Raw genomic sequence first — 22,052 nt, 5'->3', positions numbered from 1 at the left:
TGGAACCAGCCCTGAGTTCATTGACTTATTGTGGGTGAGAAGAGTCGACGTTCCTCTGAATTTTCCATTAAGGTTACTGATAGAAAGGTCAAAAATATTTGCAGTCTTTAACCCCCCACTACTCAATAACCTGGCACTTTCGTTCTAATTGCTGCATACTACATAATTGAAAAATCCTTTAAATTACATAAATAAGAGAGCACATTCTTCAGAGTCAAAGTCTCTGGACAATGGAGTACAAAACATTTATTAATTTGCTAAACTAAGCAAATGGGTCACAAATAAGGAGCATCAGACAGGAGAATGTTTTAATGATCAGTCTCTAATGAGCCATATATATATATATATCAAAGGTCTCAATGCCCTAAAGTAACTGGAAAAAAGTAACTCAGTGTTCTATGAAACTCCCATATAGATACGGAAATAAATAAACTTCATTTATCTAACTCGGATATTTGGTTACTATTGTGTATGTAGTCAGGGTTTTTTGCCGTTTTGGGTCTTTGCTGTTTTATTTCAGATATTGCATTTGTGGGGTCAATTGTTGTTGGCCTTGAGCTCCTATACAGTGACTAAAATAGCTTGTATCACATATGTAATCTCACCAATTGAGAAATTAAGGGCCACATGTAAGACTGAAGCATTTTGGTGACTTCATAATTGCGACTTTTTGTGACTCTCAACGAGGAAGTCACAAAATGCGATGTACTAATGTGTCTCAGACACATTTAGCAATTCCCAATAGGGTCACAAATGACATACCTCATTCATATTCATGAGGTAGGTCACAATTTGCAACCCATTGGGAATTGCTAAAAACACAGGGATGGTGGCCTGCTGGGGACAGCAGACCACCATGTATGTGTTTCCTTTTAAATAAAGCTTTTTTTTTGTGTTTAATGCATCCTGTTTTCTTTAATGGAAAACGGGATGTGTTTAAAAAAAAATAATCAAAATTTCTAAAAAGTAGGCAGTGGTCCTTGAGACCGTTGCCCGCTCTTAAGAACGTTTTACTACCATTCACAATTCCCAGGGGACCCCTTCCTGTTTGCGACTGGCTTACAACCTACTTGAAGTAGGTGGTAAACAGCCATTGTTTTGCGACCGCATTCCGGTCGTAAAATAATCCTACATCCCTCTGTGACTCGCTATTAGGAAGGGACACCCTTGGCACGCCCCTTCCTAATACAGACTCACAAACCCTATTTTGCGAGTTGGTAATAAGTTACAGACTTGCAAAATAGGGTTGGTGCATGCCGTAAAACCAGTCATACATGTCCCCCTAGGTGTTTCATCCGCTCTGTCTTTGGTTTTAAAAGTTGTTGCTATATTGAGTTGGTTTGGGTCACGAATCTATTATGATATCATTGTTTACTAATGTTGTGTCCTTTACAGATAGGGTATAAGGGTGTTAATATTGATAAATCTATTGAAAGCTCTGTATGTGCATAAGCTCTCTTCTTTGAGGGTCCCACATGGACTGATGGATTGGACTATTTCATTGGCCCTTGTAAAACATCCTAGAGAGGCATGGTATTGATTCTCGGCTAAGTCCTCATTATTTGGCCATAAGTGCTAGAGCATCCTTCCCCCTCTTAATGTCTATGTGATTCTAGTAGGGAAGAAAATTACACTCTTTGTTGTTGCTATGGACTTATTCCTCAATATGGGATGCAGCACAGTAATATTTAAGGGAAATCAGAGACAGTAGTGGGCACTAAACAGACGTTACTTAAATATCCATGACACAAGATAGACTGTTACTGTCATCTGATAGCAATATTAGGCACCATGGAAAACTAGCATTAATAACTATCTAGAAGGATTAGTACAAGTGGCCTCAAGACACTGGCTCTCATACACAGACCTTTTCCATTATTAGCTTACTTCCCCATACTCACACCTGCCATTTCCTACTTCCGTAAACCCATGCAAGACACCATCACTCCATCACCACTGTTACCCACTACTTTTATCTCCCTTTTCATTTTCATCTCTTCTCCCACTCAGATGTCCACGTTATTGCTCGCAGCAGGCATAATCTCCTGAAATGTCCCCATCAAGTCCACCTCCTCTCGTTAATACAACCACCCATCCTCTACATCATCCACTGATGGAGACTAAATCCTCCATTCTCACCCCTCATTTGCAAGGCTCAATCCCTACTTACATAGCATCACCAGCCATACACATACCACTTGTAGAAGAAAAGTTTCGACCCAGTATGCCATCAACCAGAGCACCTCAAAGCCAAATGCGTACAGACACAGGTAGAAAAATGTGTTTTACAGAAAACTGCAAAATGTGATAACTATATTTCAGGTAAGTCAGACCTGCTCTCAAAACAACTTTGTGACTCGAGCCAAAATAGTTCTATAAATGGGATGGGCAATGCTGAAACCTGACCTGGAGATGCCCCTCAATTTTTATATTTATTTCCAATGCTTCAGGGGAAATGTTCAAGATAGAATTAAAACACCATATACAACAGGTATCCCATGCAGTAAATGCCCTGGCAACTGTGAAAAGGGACTCTGCAGTGAGTATATTCAAAGTATTTTTATTTACGTTGAAGATTTTAAGTTTCAATGAGTCTGCTTCATATCTCCACAATAAATGCAAAATACGAGCAATGATGTAAGCAGAATGTTGTATTATAAACTCAAACTTATATATCTTTTTACCAATTGCATTATTTTTTATTTTTAAATTCATCTGTTTCATTTTCTGTTCATTAGTCTTAGACTTGTATAGAATTTGTCTATTACCTCTATGTGGTATTTGAGGATATTGCTTTTATGCCAATGTTTTTGAACAGAAAGAATCCTTAGTTATGACTATGTTTATGTCAAATGGTGTAAATGCAGGATTTATCCAAAATACAACTTAGAAATTATTTTAGCACAGAGAAAAAGTCCACAGAAAGCAAGGTATTAATTGAATGATTTTTTTATGGATTTTTTAATGGAGGCAATGCAATATCTACCCTTCATTTGGGACTATCCTTAATTTCTTAACCATGTCTGCTGCAATCTATCAGCCACTGTGTGATATTGGGTGATTGCAGAACTTGATACTCAAAAGTTTGAGTAACCTTTATTTTAGGTGACAAAGAAAGAAAACAATGCTTAGTGAAAATTTAACAGCACTGAATGGTACTAAATATGACTGCAAAGTTTAAATCTATGGTGGCAAAATATATCCATAAAAAGTAACAATTGTTGTTAAAGGATCTATGATTACATTTATTAGAGCTCAAGATAAACTTAAACTAAATAGGCATTCTAACCTGGAGAGAGAGGGAACAAACTTGATGAGCTATCATTAGGTCCAAATACTCTGGTGCACATTTAAAATGATTCTGTTAGGAATATGTTGGCTCATTCTCGGTAGCTTGACCTAGGAAGCACATTGTCCTCAGAGAAAGGGCTTACGGTATATCTACAACAGCTAGTTATGCAACAGTACTGATAAGTCAAAGTGTAAAAAATGTATCAACAAACTATAAGTCTAACATTAATGAAAGATGAACAGAAATTAACAAAAAAAAAACAATGGCAAAATAATAAATAAAAATAAAAATAATCCAAATTCACTAAATGCTCTTAAAGTATTACTCTAAGCCATGGGGGGGGGGGGGGAGGGGTGTCACCACAAGAAGCAATGTCAAATCATGGCTAATTGGTATGATGGCTCAAAAACACCAACTAGAGCCATAGAGTTTTGGTTATATAGTCCTACAGCCAACTAGAGGGTGTCAAGTTTCTCGTCGGGAAATGAAAAACAAAGAGAGTTTGATGATGTTGATTAAACCCACACATAACTGAGTTATAGACTCGGTACTCAGGTGATGCTGCATGGCAATTGTTTACTGATTGCAGTATTTACCAAAGCATAGGCCCTATGCCAGTTCAACAGACACAGTTTGACTCAAAACTAACTCAACGGGCAGAGACCTATTATGTCCAAGATTCAAATTTAGGAAAACATGTAAAATAATTCCTGAATACAAGCTGTAGGTTTCTCAGGACTTGTTCACATGAACCCAATGCAGTGCCTTGGCTGGGACTCCTTTCTGCAGTTGGCCTTCAAGTTCTTGTGTTACCATGGGAGCATGTTCTTCTCTTTTACCGAGGTAATGGGTAAGTGTCCTCTCGTGTCTCCCTTAGTTGGTGCATGATTGCCGGGACCACAGCATTCTGGGCCAGAGTAAACTTTGCGCTCTCCGGCTGTGGGGCCCCGCTCAGAATTGGGGCATGCTCTTCCATCCAGTCGATTATTTTCTTGCTTCAGCAATTGCTTCTCCACCATTGGGAATTGGAAGAATGGCTGCTTTCAGAGTAGTGTGCTTGAGAGACATTTGACCTGGAAGGTTGTAAAGGCAGCAGCCCTTGATATAACCTTAGACACATTCCTACATGTCGGATCAAAGATGGTGCACTTTTTTTACCCGTTAAATTACCCAAAGTAAGATGGGCACTGACCCTCTTCTTGCCAGTATCCTTTCACATGGGAGAGCTGTTGCTTTCTAGAACATGTAAAATGACAGGATCTGAAAGGGAAACTGCACCGCAGCACAGTTGAAAGTACTTATAATTGGCATCGATGTCCTCCTGTTAATATTTTTATACTGTTTCAAGTTGTATTTTCATGATTCACTTTCTCTTTATAATGAACCTTCTCTGGAGTGTCCTGGTCCTTCCCTGTTTTGGTTAAGGCTGATCCGTGCCTGGTCTCTCTTCTGTCTCCCATCTGCTCATCAAGTTTCCTTGCCTTTCTTGGATTATTTTTTCAAATTGACCCTTTGAAGAAGACTTCTATCACATACTTTATAGTGGTCAGGCAAAAGGGCTACAGAAGTGAGTCACTCCTTCTTCAAGCAGGCTAGTCCAGGATGGTTGGAACACCCACTACATCCTGCACATACAGATTGTGGTGCCAGCGTCTTGCCTGGTCCAGCGCTATGGATCCTAATTTATTGAAACAACAGAGATACAGAAACTCTACTGCACTAAGACAGAATATTTGCCACCCAAACCTTTGATTTTTTGGTAACAGCAGCCATTTTTAAGCAGAACCTTCAAAGCTGAGGGACTTTTTGCAATCCTTTACTGGAAATTTTAGATTTCGAGTCACATTTCTTCACATCAGTGAGCATAGGTGGAATTTTTCATTGGTTCCATTTCGGAAGCAAGTCTATCATTGGCCATAATGAAGGTGCTGTCTGCACACTCTTGTCTGAATGTTTATTGCAAAATTTTTGACCAGATTTTCAAAGATACTTGAATTACCTGATCATGAGTTCTTGGCTGAAGAAGCTCTCTGATTTTGAAAAAGGCATTTGAACTATATTAAAATGTATTTTCTCATTTAAGTCAGTAAGCAAATGAGATGATCTGAATAGAAAGTACCCAGATGACTTTAGTTCTCAGATTACAAAATAAGGTCGAGTTGATGAACTCTGTGTGACCATCTTTCATGAGGGACACCTGTAAAGATGTACCTATTACTATACCTCCTTTCTTTTGCACTCTAATGCTTAAGAAACCCCATGGTACATCTGAGCATATCAGCTGCTTATCAGAGGAGCTAATACAAATACGTCCTGCCAGAGCATCTCTTTCAAATGCTAAAAAGGAAAGAAGACAAAGGGCTGGACTTTATGGGCCTCATTTACAAGAAACTGATGCATCGCTACGTTAAAGCAGCAATGCGTCAGTTTCTTGTGCCTACATGAGAAACCCTTGTGCCAACATGGATGCGCCGTATTTACAATACAACGCACAAAGGCACAGGAGATTTTGGCGCAGTACAAGAGTTAGCTTGAAAACTGACGCAACGCCAGCAATGCTTCAAAATACAGAGGTTACAGTTTTAACTGACGCATCACCTACTGAATGTGGACCAATGTAATCGAGCGTGAGAAGGGGACCAAGTCACCTTGCGATCGAACATATTGGTCCTGGTTGTGACGCATACAAGTGGGTATAGTGCCCTCTTCTATGTGTGACATCAGTACATAATGTCACAAATTGTGAAATTATGTGCACATACTTACCATATGTGGCCCACTTACCTCGTGACTTGATTGCATATTGCAATCAAGTCACTGCAGCTGGTATTGTGTCTTGGGCACAACCAGTGCACCATCCCTACGCCTGGGTTTGGCAGGCGTAGGGATTGGGACGCATTGGCAGAGCAGCGGAAGGCTGCTTGAAAAAAAAAGTGGTAAATACACTGGATCAATTTCAAGGTAGTTGTTACGGACGGATCGCCTACCTTGCATAAATTAAAATCCCAAGAGGCGCAGGTGATTTTCACGCAGGTGAAAACCAACGCAGCCTGTATAATAGTGACGCATCTGCATCCATGTAAATATGGGGCAGATGCAGCGCAGCTGCTGTGTCAAAAAAGTAAAGCAATGGCGGTGCAAGGTGACGCAAAGGGCTTGTAAATAAGCTCCAATGTGTGCTGTGATAACCCAGGACATATGGGGCCTCATTTACAATGAGGCTGCACCTCCGGAGCATCACTTTTTGCGATGCTGTAGTGGCGCAGGGGTCTGCTCCATATTTACGATGCAGCACTACGCAAATTTGCGTGTCTTAATGCGGCCTTGTACATATTGTTTCCCAGTTTTTTGCTTTAAAGGGCCATGCAATGGGTGTTGCTGTGAGTGTTTCCGGCAACGCCAATGGCTTTTTGACACTGCCCCAGATTTACAAGGAATCGTAACTCTGAGGCAGTGCCAAAAATCCCTTTATTTCTCCTTGTTTTTCCTTTTTCTATGTGTGCTGCATTATGCAGCACACATAGAAAGAGAAGAAAAAGCCTCTAGTGATTGTTTTTATGCAGTAAGGTGTCCCTTACTGCACAAAAACAATCGCACAATAACAATCAGGCCTGCAACGCAGGTGCCCTTGCACCATGGTGAAAAGGTGCCTTCATTGGCGCATAACAGCCCATTGTGCGCCAGCCCAGGAGAAAAGGACAGAAATCTGATAGATACAGCGCATTCCTGTTCTTTTCTTTTGCCATAGGGCAGCCCAGCACGAAGGCCTCCGGCACTACTCTATGGCAAAATGTTGTAAATAAGGCCCATGGTGTGAGAATATCCTGTTAAGCCACAGAGAAAAGGGAAAGGGCAGAGCTGTCCTCTGCAGGACAGAAAGTGATGAGTGTACAGTAACAGAAAAGGCCAAGAGGGACAGAACACAAGTTACCACCTCACTCCGATGCTTCCAGTCACAAGCTCCTCGCCCAGGGACCACCTCATGCAAGGCTCTCTCTCCTCCGCTGCACATCGCTTCAACCCTTGGGAGTACAGATGGTGAGCAGGGCTTCAAAGTCTAAAGCGAAAACTCCTAATATTTATTTAAATACCAACGGCAGGGAAAAACACAGTTATATGGTGCAGTATTGAGCTAACATCAATCATTGTGCACTTTACTGATTACCAGAGGCACATCTGTCATTGGTGCAGCAGGTGCAGTGAATGGCCCTCTGCACCTCAGTTATGACTGTATTTTACTAACAAACGGGGGTGGATGCCTATTTCTGGTGCCTACATAAGGGTCCATGATACACTACTAGGCCACTGCTGCTGACAGCATCTACAGACAGCAATCTCAAATAACGCCAACATTTATTTAGGTGCAGGCTCAGGTGCACAATAATCATTTGCTTTCCATGTTGCAAATACATGGACATATATTTTGCTGTATACAAATATTTGTGCTGGTCATCCCACATTCCTCTTGCTAAATGTGTGATTTGTTCTTTCCCTAGCCAATTCCTGAACACTGGAGAACAAGGCTGCTAGCTGCGGGGATGTCATTCATGGGCAGGGCATGAAGGCAAACAGATTGATGGAGCGAAACCACCTGCTACCAGAATGTATTTATATTCACCACAGTTAAATGCCTTTAAATCGCAATGCCTTCATAGAGCCTGGAAGCAATTTACTTTAACACTGTAAAGCACATTTAGTGATTTTTTTATGTCAAATTCTATTCATAGTGAATTGTGAACGTCTACACTTATTTACAATGTTACCTGTGAATGAGGCAAAAGCATATCAATTTGTTGCAAATACAGACCTAATCTTGAAGAAAAACAATAAAAGGCAATCAAATAGTAAGAAAACTAAAGTCTTGGCAAATGCCGAATCACTTTCGACAAAAACTGCTTGGATGGCATATGTGGAGTCAACAGATCTGTAGGATTTCATATTTTTAAACCCTACCCTGGGTGCGGCTTTGGAAGAAAACATTGGTGTCTGGATTATGCATTACACAGATAGAAAATAGGTATTAAAATGTGATATCCATGACAATCCAGCAACCCACAATGTACATGTCCATCTCCTGAATACTTTTGCTACATTGTTTGCTTGGTATTACATTTTAGTGAACCGTTCTGAGCAATCACTGATCTAATCATATATCATGATATGAAAATATTATTCTCATTACATTCAGAACTTCTGTATTATCAAAACACGTAATTATATTGATATTGTAATACAGCCCTTGGTATTCTGGCTGTGCCATTTTATAATGCTGCAAATGAAATATGTATTGTTATTACTACACAATAGGAAGAACTGTGGTTGTCTCAGACTTCTGTGGTCTTTGGACCCTGTAGAGATCATAGAAATATATGCTTAAGTCACTTTGCTATGTCACTGGAATATGTTTTTCAAATTGCACAGATATTTTATGCTCTTAACCTGAATATAAATCAATGCTTGTCATATAAGAAAATGTTATTATATAGAATGATTCAAGCTACTGAGGTCAAGTGTCCAAACTCAGGGCACTTCTTGTTTTTGTGAAGTTCAACCAAAGCTTGATGTAAGCTTACTGTGTTGATACACTGCTTAACAATTTAAGCATTCTTCTTCTTTTGCTTGATCTGTCATCAGAATGAAATGAAGTCAACATTATCAGAATTTTATGGTTTCTATTAATTGGCATATGCGTGTACCCCACTTTACTTTTTCATCTGTGAATTAATAAACTGAAGCTTATTGCTTTCATTTTTCTGTTTAAAAATGTTTCTCCACTGATTCAGCCAATAAATTGTTTAGTATTTTCACCTGATTTTGTGTATTCATTAAAAGTATTTGCAAACAGAGGCTTGCAATGTTAACACCACAAAAGTAAAATAAGGAAAGACATGGATTTTGTTACATGTCTCCTTCTAAACATGGTGGCCATATGCTTAAAATGAAAACATACAAATTTGAACATGTGAATTTTAGGTTACACAGAGATATTGGCAATGAATGCTTACACACAGAACTTTATTAAACCATGTGTTCAGGGTTTTAGTTCTATGTTTTAACAAGTATTCGCAAAGCCAATTGGTCAGTTTCCATTTTAATTTATAAGCCAGACCGGCTGGCTTTGACCATGGTTGCAATACTATCAGGATCCAAGAACACAGATTCACAAGCAAACTTTTCCAACTTTCCAAGTTTTAATGGATGTCACCTCATAATAAAATAACCGTCAAATTTAGAGTTTTCATTAAATTGTGGTGCTTTCAAAGATGATTTAGAAATGATTTGTCCAGAGTAGAAGCATAGCCTGTGGAGCATGAATCATATTGGAAAGAGCTAACTAAGTGCATCTAAAGTATCAACAGATGAGTGCTTGTAAATCAGTTGTGATGAACAACAGTCTTCACAGTATTTTACAGAGGCTGAGGTCTCTAAGGTTGAGTGCATCTTCAGATGTATATTTAACTCACATAGAATTCCTGGATGGCTATTGTGTACAGTGAAGTGCATCAAGTATTTCAAATCCAAGTTAATAGAATTGTGTCTACTGCTATGATGTATTAGTGAGATTCTAGAGAATTAAAAAGAAGGTATACATTCATTATTCAGTGGATGAAACATCTTTGGAGAACATCTTAGAATGTGTTCCTTATATTTGACCAGACTCATTTAAACATGGTCGTTGTGGCTGCACATGCATCTACAGCAGCCATCTTTGAAAGAGTTTGCTCAAATATCATTTACCCATTTTATGTTGGCCACCATACATGTGTGTACATACACTTGTGGGTGGTCATCTTAAAAGATGTATAATCCATTTTAAGTGGGACGCCTGCTGAAACGGTGGCAGGTGAAAAAACATTAAAAAAGTAAAATGTGGTATAGGGGAAAGGAACAACAAGCAGGTAGGGGCTCGCGAGCAGGGGTGGGGTTCTTAAATATATATCTTTGAGAACAAGAAAAATGGGGAGGTGCAGGAGAAGCAACACTTTGTGCGAGTCGTGGAGGGAAAAGCAGCAGACTGGGAAGGTAGAAGAGATAAAGCACAAAAAAAACATATCCACTCCCATGGAGTGTTAAAGCAAAGAAAATGTGTTTATTGAATGCCCACCACATAAGAAGTGGAATGATATGAATAACCAATCAGAACAATGTGAGGCCTAAATGCTGCTGTGTGGGGGAAAAGAAGAGGAAAGAACATCAGAGAATCAAGAAGTGGCCAGTGAGGCAGTCACTTGAGGTCATCCAAGTGTGTGCAAGGGGCTGAATGAAAGCTTACTCTATCGTAAGGGAAACAATAGGTCTGGCTAACAAACAGCTAAAGGTATCTGTAGTTGAGACCTAAAATTATTGCAAACTGTTCAAATAAAGGAGTTTGCCTTTGAAAGATACAAACAAGAAACAATACTGTAAATGCTGGTAGTAGCATTCTACCTCCTTTCACCCTTCCAATAAAAGGTGTGTCTGAACTGCTCTGACTTAATTTGAAGAGCTGCATTAGGAAGTGTAGTGCCCGCTAGGGTCTGTTTTTATGGTTGCATTCCATGTGTCCTGAAAGTATATAAAAAGCACACAAACACATTATTTTAATTTTGAAATGCTTTATTAATATAATAATGTTGACATTTGATTTCATAATGTAATCTAAGGTTTTTCTATTTGACATATGTACATATTTGGAAATTAATGTGTAGTATTTAGTAGTGTGTGCAATAAATTAACTTTTTCTTTTCTAAAGAAAAAGCATTGACTGGACAATAAAGAAACATCAGTGTGGCAAGAAAGATCAACAGTTAATGGCTACCAGTTAAGATTAATTAAGTGAAACACTTGAAATTCACACTTAAGAAATTTCAGAATCGCGGCTCCAGGGAATTTGCAGGCCCTGAGCTGTAAGATGTCTCCATGTGATGCAAGCTCAAGGGCATATTTACAATAAAGTGGCGAAGTGTGTAGTTAACATACTGCATTTGCATGCTACACAAAATGACTTGGTCATCAATCAAAACAAAACCAAGGTGATAATGGTTAGTGGGGCACACAAGAAAAACTTAAGCTGTGATCACATCACATCACAAACAAGAATAATGCCTTAATTACCGCTTTCAACACCCTCTGCGAGAAATTAAAAAGCCTAACACTTGATCCTCTCCTGAAAGTCATGGCAGCAAAACTCCTGTCAACCTTAACTCATGGTAGCGAGGCCCTGTTTTGTCAAGATTTGGCGCTTCTGTACAAATTCCGAAAAAAATGTAGCGCTATGTGTTAAACTTAGCCCAGAATTCTTCTCCAGTTCAAAATTTGGCTAGAGCTTGGCCTAATGAGGCAATCAATTAGGTGGCACGGGGCCTTTTTCAAGTTCTGCGTTAAATTAAAACACACAGAGCCTAGCACTCTAAACAACATCCTGTGGTCTGCAATCGATAACATGGCCTTTGGAAGAACAGCAGCAGTTTCAAAGAATACCTGGACCAATCTTTAGTAAGCCTGTACCTTTGGAACCTCTGAGCTCTGCCACTGTCATACAACACCTTCACAAATCTAGTTAAATCCAAAATGGCCACAATTTCTCTATTACAGGACAAAGAGGAGCTTTCAAAAAGAGGTCATGCTTGGATAGTCATCCATAGTTACGTGAAGCTAGAGCAGGCATTGTATCTAGCCTACACATATCCGCTTCACCTGAAACTAAGGCTGCTGCGCTGCCACCTGGGGAGCCCACCCATATTTGTGGAAAAACGCTCTTGGCTGTACTCTAGCAACAGAGGTTGTTGCATATGCTGTTCAAATAAGTGGACCTTCTGCACTTAACCTGCATGTGCACCAAGATGGCTATGGAGAGGAGGTGCCTCCTCAAGCCTTTATTAAAACATAAAGAGATTTCCCACATGCAGGCAGACCAATATATCTGGTTTGGAGCTCAATGACCCTATTCTGAACTTTTTAAACACATTTGAACAAAAATGACCCAAACAAGCAATTGAGTACACATTCAATAGAACTGCATTCAGCACCCACATAAACATTTGACATAGTCATAAGTGTCATGGATATTTGTAAGCATGAATACAATATTCAATCTGCGTTGTCAATCTATGTAAAGGAACACACAAATACTTGTTTTCCCTCTCTCATGAAAGAAAATAATGAAATCCAATTGTTTCTCCAAGCTTTTCACTGTTTTCACATTGCCATGTACAGATTTGTGTTTGGGACACCTTGGCGTTGATACCGGCAAGGGAGCTTATCATGGATTTTCTCTATATTTCTTAAATACTGTGGCACATCATAGCAGGGCATCCGTGATTTGAAAATCTACTCATATATTGAATAACAGCTTGTCGATGTACATACTTTTTGCTTGGAATCAAACCTGGATTTGAATTTGGAATCAAGACTGTCATATTTATTTTGGAACACTTGGAATAGCAGAATAGTTACAGCCACTATATATGGGCAATCATGACTATTAGCAACAACACATAAAGATCATTAGGATCAGGAATACTGAACTGCCTTGAAAAAGTCTTTAAAAGACGAAACACAGGTTGGCTGATCTTTGATAGAAGTGTCAGTGTACAGAATAAATCAACAGTGAAAGGTTTGGAGAAACAATTGGATTTCGTTATTTTGGTTCACGAGAGAGTGAAAAAAAGTATTTGTGTGTTCCTTTACAAGGATTGACAACGCTGATTGTATTCATGCTTACAAATATCCATAACTCTTACGGATATATCAAATGTTTATGAGGATGCTGAATGCAGTTCTATTAAATGTTCACTTGTTTGACATTAGTTTCTGATGTACAAGAGTCACCTTTGGTAGTAGGGTGCCATAACTGTGAAAGCACCTCTTTGTGTACAATTCCACTGTGAGTGGTTCTCCCCAACTATATTAATTGGTATAAAGTATTTGTGTGAGGTGCGTTAATTCTCCCATTTGGGTCCACACGTACAATTTTTGCAAGCAATTGAGTGCATCGAGGTTCAGCTGGGGCTTGGATTTTAACATAAATCTCCCGGAACAGTTGGACACCGGAGAGGAGACACTTATTCTAAAATCATGTGCTAGCATGGTATCCCAATGTCATCTGACAACTTCTAGACAGCACAGAAGCACTTTAAATCTGGTAATTTGACCGTTTGCACCTTAAAAAATATCTCTGGCCCCCAGAGTCCTAAAACAGTTGAGATACTCGAGCCAAGACATCAGCCTGCAAACAGATACCAGCATTAAAACTATAAAACATGTTTAGATACACTCCAAAAAAGGATTGAAAGGAGTGTTTATTGACAAAAGCAATGGTAGCTTCTCAGCCACATCAGCTGTTGATGACATTACCTCAGAACAAAGTCAACTGACACAATCAACGGTTGATGGAGTGTTTGTAAGTACCAACTAAGGGTCGATTACGATGCTATAGTAAATAGCTCAGACCCTCTGTCGGAGCCATTCCTATGGCATCGTAATCTGCTGTTCGGATTCATTTCCGACCTATCCATTTGGATGGAGTCGGGTGGAAAGGAATCCGAACAGGATTTCCGAATGGCTTCCACCCATTTGGAAAACCTCCAATAATCCCAAAGGATTACGATGTCAGATTCCAACAGCCTTTCTGTGCAGGCCTTCACGACAGAGAAAGGCTGTCATAAGTCAACTTTTGGGGCCACCAAGGGTGCACAGCCTCCGGTTGATCCCTGCACCTTGTGGCATGCACCTTGAGGTGCCTGTCATGGGGTGCAGGGATGAACTGCACCTCTTCTCTTTACAATGAGAGCATGCATCCCGGTCGGAATGCATGCTCCCATTGTAAAGAATAGGAGTGTGACTGAACAGTGTTCGGTCGTATTCTAAATGCTGGGTGGGAGCACAGATAGGAGGTCGGTTGGTCCCAGTACAAAATCGATGTCGGACGGACTCAGGTTTGTCAGATATCGAAATTGGGCTCTAAGAGGACAAGGGGAATGTGGGTGGGGGAGGAATGGTACATTAGTATATATTTAAACAGATAGATATAACATCACAAATACAAACTAAGAATTTTGACACAATTGTATAATATTAATATGTTAGGCAAGTAAGCTGTAGATAAATTACAACCTTTCTCCTTCCCATTAAATAAAAGAAGATATGACTCCTGAATTTCTTCTAAAGTAAACGCCATTGTGTACTACAATGGGATTTGATACGCTTCTGTCATAAAAGCATCAGTTAAGAATTTCACAATGCTACTAACCACTTTGGTGATAATCCAATGGCATCGATTGTCTACTAGTACTAGCATAGATTTACCAGGCCACATTGAGAATTTTAATGGACCAATGATATTAAGGCCAAGTTTGTTCCATGGCTTTGATGGCACACTCACAGGAGATAACCTGGTGATCTTGCTTTTATCGCTCAAAGCACAAATAAGAGAATCCTTGATTTTATGTTCTACAATCTTATCCATACTATGAAACCAGTACATAGCTCTGACTTTAGATTTAGTGAGACTCCTACCCAAATGACCTTGATGAGCCAATTGGCTATTTGAGGAGTAGTATTCCCTCTCCCTTTTGTTGACCATATATAAACCAAAGACTTATGATCTATGCACAGAGTAAAGGGTATACCCCAAAGAAGAAATTTAAAATGTAAAATAGCCTAAGTACAAACTGGTAGAATAGTTGCATACAGCATCTTTTAATGCCCTCCAATCAAACACAATAATTTTCTCTTCTCCAACATTCCAATTGCGTCAAAGAGGCTCCAATTCCCTTCCCAGTAGCATCAATGACTAGGACAGTTTTATGCCTTGTGTCAAAATTTCCCAATAATGGGGCATTGATGATCGCTCTCTTGACTGATTCAAAATATTCTTGCAATGGCAATCCCCTTCTTTAAGAGTTTTCTCAATAGTGTCCAGATGTCCGCAAAATTCCTTACAAATTTTAATGCATTCATTAAGTCTAGTTTTGGTTTAATCCCATATCTGTAGATAGTATGACCTAAATCATCTACTGACTGCACACCGATGCAACACTACTCTTTTGTATGGATAATCCTGCTTTCTTGAGTGCTGTCAGAACTACCTTCAAAGAGAAATTGTGATTGTTTGCCAAATCACTGGAATGATTTGCAGCATAACACATTTTTAATCCCTTTAAAAACTTGTTAGATAACTCTTTGAAATACAGCTGTCATTGAAGAAAGGCAGAACGACATCCTGCAATACCTGAAGTCACCAAATGGAGTTATAAATGAAGTTAAAGATTTAGAATCTTAAGGACTCTTATGTAAACACAAAGGCAAAGTCCTCTACCTTCTGATTTTCAGGTGAACACAATTGGGGCTAACCTTAAGAAACTTTCCATGGGTTCGATGATTCTTTGATTTACCAAATCATTTAACTCCTCCTGTAGAGGTTCACACATTTAGGCGCCGATTCCAATTCCGGCCGCAAAACGAACCGACCGACACAGACCCGGACCGAATACCGACCGACACGGACCAGCGCCGTACGACCCATGCAGTACGATGCAACGTGAGTGAATTACAACCGACACGTACAGAATACAAGCCGTATGACCGAGTCGTAGGGAAAATAGTGATCCGGCTGGAAATCCGGCGCGATTTTCACCGACCGACACAAACCCGGAATGAACCCAACCGACCCGTACCCGTGATGTACGATTCGCGCAGTACGATGCAATGTGTGTAAAACCAGACCGACTCGCACGGAGACCAAGCCGCACGACCGACATGCACAGACAACACGGCACACAAGCAATAGAGACAGCCGCGACCGACGCGTACCAAACAGAGAAGATAGGCAGTGTGAACGAGGCGGAGAAGCCCGCACGAGACAACAGCTGCATTCGTTTCCTTCACATGACCGTCTCCTTCATATCTACAAAACCCAAAGGAAAAAAGACAAAAAAAGGACCAAACAAGCAATGACAAAGCCAATAAATACCAAAGAAAAAAACATGGGACAAAGACACACCCACAACTCCAACTATATAAAGGACTACAATCACTACCATCATCCCTTGCAAACAGGAGACATAGCCAGAAGCAAAAACCAGTACACAGCAACCACAGACACACTCACAACTCACCCATCACACAACTCACACGCCATCAGCACCTCATACAAAAGCACACACACATACACCCAGCAAAACCAACAGCAAACCACCCTCACGTGCACCCTCACACACACATCCCTCACCACCTCCACCCATCACCATGCTCCCAAAGAAGAATCCAAAGTTCACTGATAGTGAGTTAGAAGTGTGGGTAGACGAGATCAACAGAGCAGAGCCACATTTGTTTGGTACATTGGTCCTAAGGACCCTCATCTCACAGAAAACCAAGATGTGGGCGAGGATTGTCGACAAGGTGAACGCTCAAGTACCTGCAAGGCGCACAAAGTACGATATCCAGAACAGGTGGTATGACGTGCACAGGAGGGTCAAGAAACTCATAGAAAAAGATCACACCCTGAGTCAGTGCACCGGCGGTGGCCCTCCTGCCAAACCAGTCTACTTCAGGACCTGAGAGGAGAAGGTGCGGGACATCCTACCACCAGAGAGCGTCCATGGCCTAACAGACATCCCAGAGCCTGGTGAGTACACAAACAACATACCCAAGATTGTGTGGCAAGGGGACAGTGAAACCATGCACCGCAAGCAAAGCTACACTAACCAATAGATAATCATACCACGATGTGTATGCCAGTCAGACAAACACAATACCTGCCATCTCATAGTGACTGTGAACTGATATGACATGCACCAACCTACAAACAAATATAGCAATCCAGTAGCACAAAGCCAAATAAACCCTGCCAGACAGTTTGCCACCACAAACACATCACCTCACAGTGCAGCTGACTGTCAGGAAGGAATAGTGGGGATGCAGGTGAAGTGAGTGTATCCAAAAGCATGATGGGGCCTGTAGTCACAGATAATGCTCCCCCTCCTGATTGGCCCATCAAGACCTCTCTGAAACATGCCCACATCACAGGGAGTGGAAAATGACTGACAAGATGGCTGACACTGGGTCCTGCTGTGGGGAGCACAAGGCCCTGCTAGGGGTTGTGTGCAAACCAGAAGCAGGACATCACTGACTGACATCCTGAAAGACAACTTGCACTCCCTACAATGGAAGCATGTTTCATGATGGGAAGGAGGACTGACAGCCCTGACCATACTTACCAGCATGTGGAGACCCCCCCTCAACACAAACACCACACAACTCACCGGGTACAATGCATTGACACACACCTCATTGAAATTTCAGCTAAAGATACCCCATACTGGGTGCTGCTGTGTGAAGCACAGGGGCTCACTTTGGACTTGTAGCCAAACAAACACCAGGATTTCACAGTAAGCCATCTTGCCACTGCTGTCACATCCCCTCACAGGGAAGCAGAGTCAAGAGGGAGGAAGTGTGAGCATGCTGGGAAGGGGGTGTAGCCAAGAGTATGATGGGAGTCGCAGTCAGAGACAGTCTACCCCCACCCACATGGCCCAGCAAGCTCACACTGAACCATACTTGCCTCACATGGAGTGGGAAGGGACTGACAAGATGTCTGACACAGGGCTCTGTCGTGGGGAGCACAAGGCCATGCTGGGAAATGGCCAACAACAAACACCAGGACTACACAGTAAGCCATCTTTCCATGGCTGTCACACCCCCTCACAGGAAAGCAGAGTCAAGAGGGAGGAAGAATGGGCATGCTGGGAAGGGGGTGTAGCCAAGAGTATGAAGGGCGTCAAAGTCACAGACAATCTACACCCAACCACATGGCCCAGCAAGATCAAACTGAACCATACTCGCCTCACAGGGAGTGGGAAGGGACTGACAAGATGTCTGGCACTGGGCTCTGTCATGCACAAGGCCATGCAGGGAAATGGCCAACAACAATATCAAACTCTGTCCGAGACAAGCAGGGAAAAAGCAGTGTACAGGCAGGCATCTGTTCGAAAAGTTGAAAATGTCATGTTTGTGAACCATCGATGCATGTAGAAACATAACTCACATTGTGTGTTTCTTCCAAACACAGGTGGTGCTGGGCACTCAGCACCAAATGATGAGGATACCCAGTCCCAGACTCTGGCGGACACTGAGCTCTCTGGTCCGACTCTCTCTCTGGCCCCTCCGGTGTGAGCCATCATGCAGCATCAGCAGCATCAACATCTGCACCCCCTGTACCCACGCCTCCAGCATCTGGACACCGACAGGGAACCCCCACCAACATGGGCAGACCAAGGCCAATAAACACCCACAGCACAGGGACACAGGACCCCCCGGAAGCTACAGCAAACACCACCAGCAACACCACCCAAGGGGTCCCAGTGTCACCTGTGCGTCCCGCCGCTGGTCCTGCCCGTGTGGAGAGGGGTGCTGGGAGGGGTGGGAGGCACAGGGCGCGCCTTGCAGAGGGGTCTGGACTGCATGATGACCCCCACCTGGCACGCATCTTAGATGCGTACCAGGATAGCACCGGAGGATTTGGCAAGGTAGTGGGGATTCTCAAGGACATGCAACACGAGCAGGTCACCCACCATGCCCGCATGGAGGCCAAGTGGGATGACATTACTGTGGTGCATCAGGACATACTCCAATGCCTCTGCCAGATCAACACCAATCTGTCCACACCCCCCTGTGTGCCCAAAACATTGGTCGCAACACCATCTGCCAGCGCCACAGGGAGGGAGGAGGACTCTGGCGGAGAGTCCCCTGCACCACAGAGACCTGCACATGAGGATCCCCCCCCCCCGGAAGAGGAGGGGTCGCCCGAAGAAGGACATGTGAGAGGCAGATGACCCAGCACATCCCTCAGGGCCTCTAAACCTGTTCTGGACAATGTCCTTTGTGCGCAACCCGTTCACCTTGTCCAATCGCACACAACTCGCCCACATGACATGGAGGGTTCATGTTGGGCCAATGTAGCAGATGACTGTGGACTTTACTCTGGACATTTCATCTACCAGCACTTCCAACTCCAGTGTGAACTTTGGATTTCCAAACCAATGTACAGCACCCACCATCCTGTGCACTTCCCTCACACATGTTTGTAAATAAACTCACCAGTACACCATACTTGCTTCTGTTGAGATTCCAACTTGTCCTGTTCAGGGAGATGTCGATCTGCTACACAACACAGTGCATGCCAAATACTGCAACAATGTGACCAACGTAAGGTGAATCATGGTGATGTGACACATGTGAGGGAGACACACCACTATGGCAACACAAAACATACTCACCATGGCCATGTTACTCATCACACACAATGATGATGACCTGAAACGCATTGGCATGCACAGACACAACACCAATCCCAGTCAGTGGTAACAAGTCCACAGGTGAGGTAAGCAGATGTCACTCAGATGTGGGAAGACAGACAACGCACATGAGAAAGTGTAGCACAGGTTCATTACACATCAGCAACATGTTTATTCCACAATAGTTGCAGGGTAATTCTACGTGACAGTGGACACACGCTCTCAATGTGTTGGAGAATGGAAGTCCAGGGATGTGTGGTACATCAGTTGCTGGGAATTGTCAACTTCCATAGTGGTGTTGGCTTCTGTGTGTTGGGGGTCAGTGTTGACCACACAACAGGCAAAGTACCCTGGGAAGGAGAGACACAAGACACAGTCAAAAGCACAGAAGAACAGGAGAGATATGCAATACACATGCACAAAACATGTTGCAAGACACCTACACAAACACTAGTTAGCAGTACTACCCTATTGTGGAGTACACACCACCTGAATGGACACATCACAGCACGCATCCAGTCAAATGGCACACAGACACACTCAAACAGCAACAGAGCTGGCACAACACATTCCAGGCTACCTCCATACATTCACATAACAACCCTGGAAACTCACATTCAGGTGAAGAAGTTGTTGATGAGCTGTGAGCGGACATCACCCTCATCCTCATCATCACTGGCATCTTGGCCCAGGCCGGGATCCTCACAGGTGCCGGAGGTTGGTCATCGTCATCGTCATCCTGGATGAGAGGCACCTCCTTCCGCACTGCCATGTTGTGTAGCATGCAGCAGATAAGGATTATTTTGCACACCTTTGCAGGCTCATATGGGAGGGCCCCTCCGGTCTTGAACAGGCAGCGAAAGTGGCTTTTCAGGAGGCCGAATGTCCGCTCAATCACCCTCCTGCTCTGACCATGTGCCTCATTGTAGCGCAGCTCGGCTGGTGTCACAAGGTTCCTGAGGGGTGTCAGCAACCACGGCATGTTGGGGTATCCGGAGTCACCACACACACAAAAATGAACAAGTAGCTGAGTTTTGTAGGAGTGCGGAATACAACATTGACAAACACACACAATGAGAAACAGTTGGTACACACCAACAAGCCAGGCATGCTGAGCTGGTATCTGTGACATCAGCGTTGCAATGCGACTACTCCTCATAATGTAGGCATCGTGCGCAGAACGAGGGAACCGTGCACACACATGTGTGATCGACATTTCAGCAAGACAGACCACCAGAGCACTGATCGAATGGTAGTGCTTCCTGCTCATGTGCCTGTGGTGGTATCAGGGCAACATGCGTCCCATCAATAGATCCAATGACGTTCGGCATCCTCCCCAGTGTTTAAAAGGCATCCTTTATTTCAGGGAATTCAGCTGGGTTCGGGAACTTGATATACAGGTCTAGGAAATGCAACATCCCCTCCAAGACATCGCGTAGCACCCGACTAAACATCGTTTGCAACATCCCACTAGCAGTAGCCACAGTGTACTGGAAGGTACCAGTAGCAAAGAAGTGCAGGGCTGCCATCACCTTCACCTCTGGGGTCAGTGCTGTAGGACATGTCCGGCCAGGTAGCAGATGTGGCGCCAACTGCTCCGCCAACTCCGCAATCAGTGGCCTGGTGAAGCGGTACCATCTGATGCAGTCGCGTTCCTGCATGGTTGCAAGGTCTGGGAATGGCCGATGGACAGCTGGTGCCCTGCAGTGCAGAGATGCACAAAGGAAGATTGTCAGTTCATCCACCCGTGTGGCCATGACAACGATCAATATCACATGCTAGATCATGACATTACACAATGTACTGAGGTGTGTGCTGTTTGGCATGGACACATATGTCACCTACATCACCACCACCTCACATCTCAATTCCACATGTCCACATGAGTCCCATGTAGTGCAATGGCCAATCATCTGGCTGTGTCACCCAACCTATGTGCTGCTGCACTGTTCCAAACACGCACCACAGTGACAAGTGAGGCCTCATGTCACCCAGGCATCACAGATGTTTGCCATGCAGAAACCCAGGGTCCCTGTATTGCCACATCGACACAGCAATGGACATGGCGTATCACGTACACACCACAAGACAAGCGTAAGTCCCACAGGTAGTGGCAACTGTTGTTCCTGCCAGCCCTACATGTACGTCTCTTAGACACACACCCCATTAAGGGTGATGCATATGCCACATGGATGTGGAGACTGTCACCCATTGGGCACATTTGATCAGACACATCTGAGACACAACATGCACACAGACTGTGGGTGCACATCAGTATTGTGGCTACAGGTCTCACTGTGACGTACATGCCATCACCCTCAGGACTCAGGGTGTATGTGACATGTCCTAAACATATCCAACCTGACACTGTGTCCGTGACTCATGCCTATTACTGTACAATTGCACATCACAATGGTAATGTGGACAACACACAAAATATTCTGCCCCCATGTACATGTGCACAGCCTGGGAGTGGCTGCACAAAG

At 42.9% G+C, this 22,052-nt stretch overlaps 1 long non-coding RNA gene across 1 annotated transcript; it reads left to right on the top strand.

Moving 5' to 3' along the window:
• Nucleotides 1-2,443: 2,443 nt before the first annotated feature.
• Nucleotides 2,444-9,104, top strand: LOC146822014 (uncharacterized). The gene is made up of 2 exons (XR_014963221.1): nt 2,444-2,539; nt 7,789-9,104. It is a non-coding gene; the product is annotated as an uncharacterized LOC146822014 (long non-coding RNA).
• Nucleotides 9,105-22,052: the final 12,948 nt, after the last annotated feature.

Source organism: Triturus cristatus, chromosome 6 (assembly GCF_964204655.1).
Source record: "Triturus cristatus chromosome 6, aTriCri1.1, whole genome shotgun sequence".
Classification (NCBI taxonomy): Eukaryota; Metazoa; Chordata; class Amphibia; order Caudata; family Salamandridae; genus Triturus; species Triturus cristatus.
This window is presented reverse-complemented; position numbering and strand designations above follow the sequence as displayed.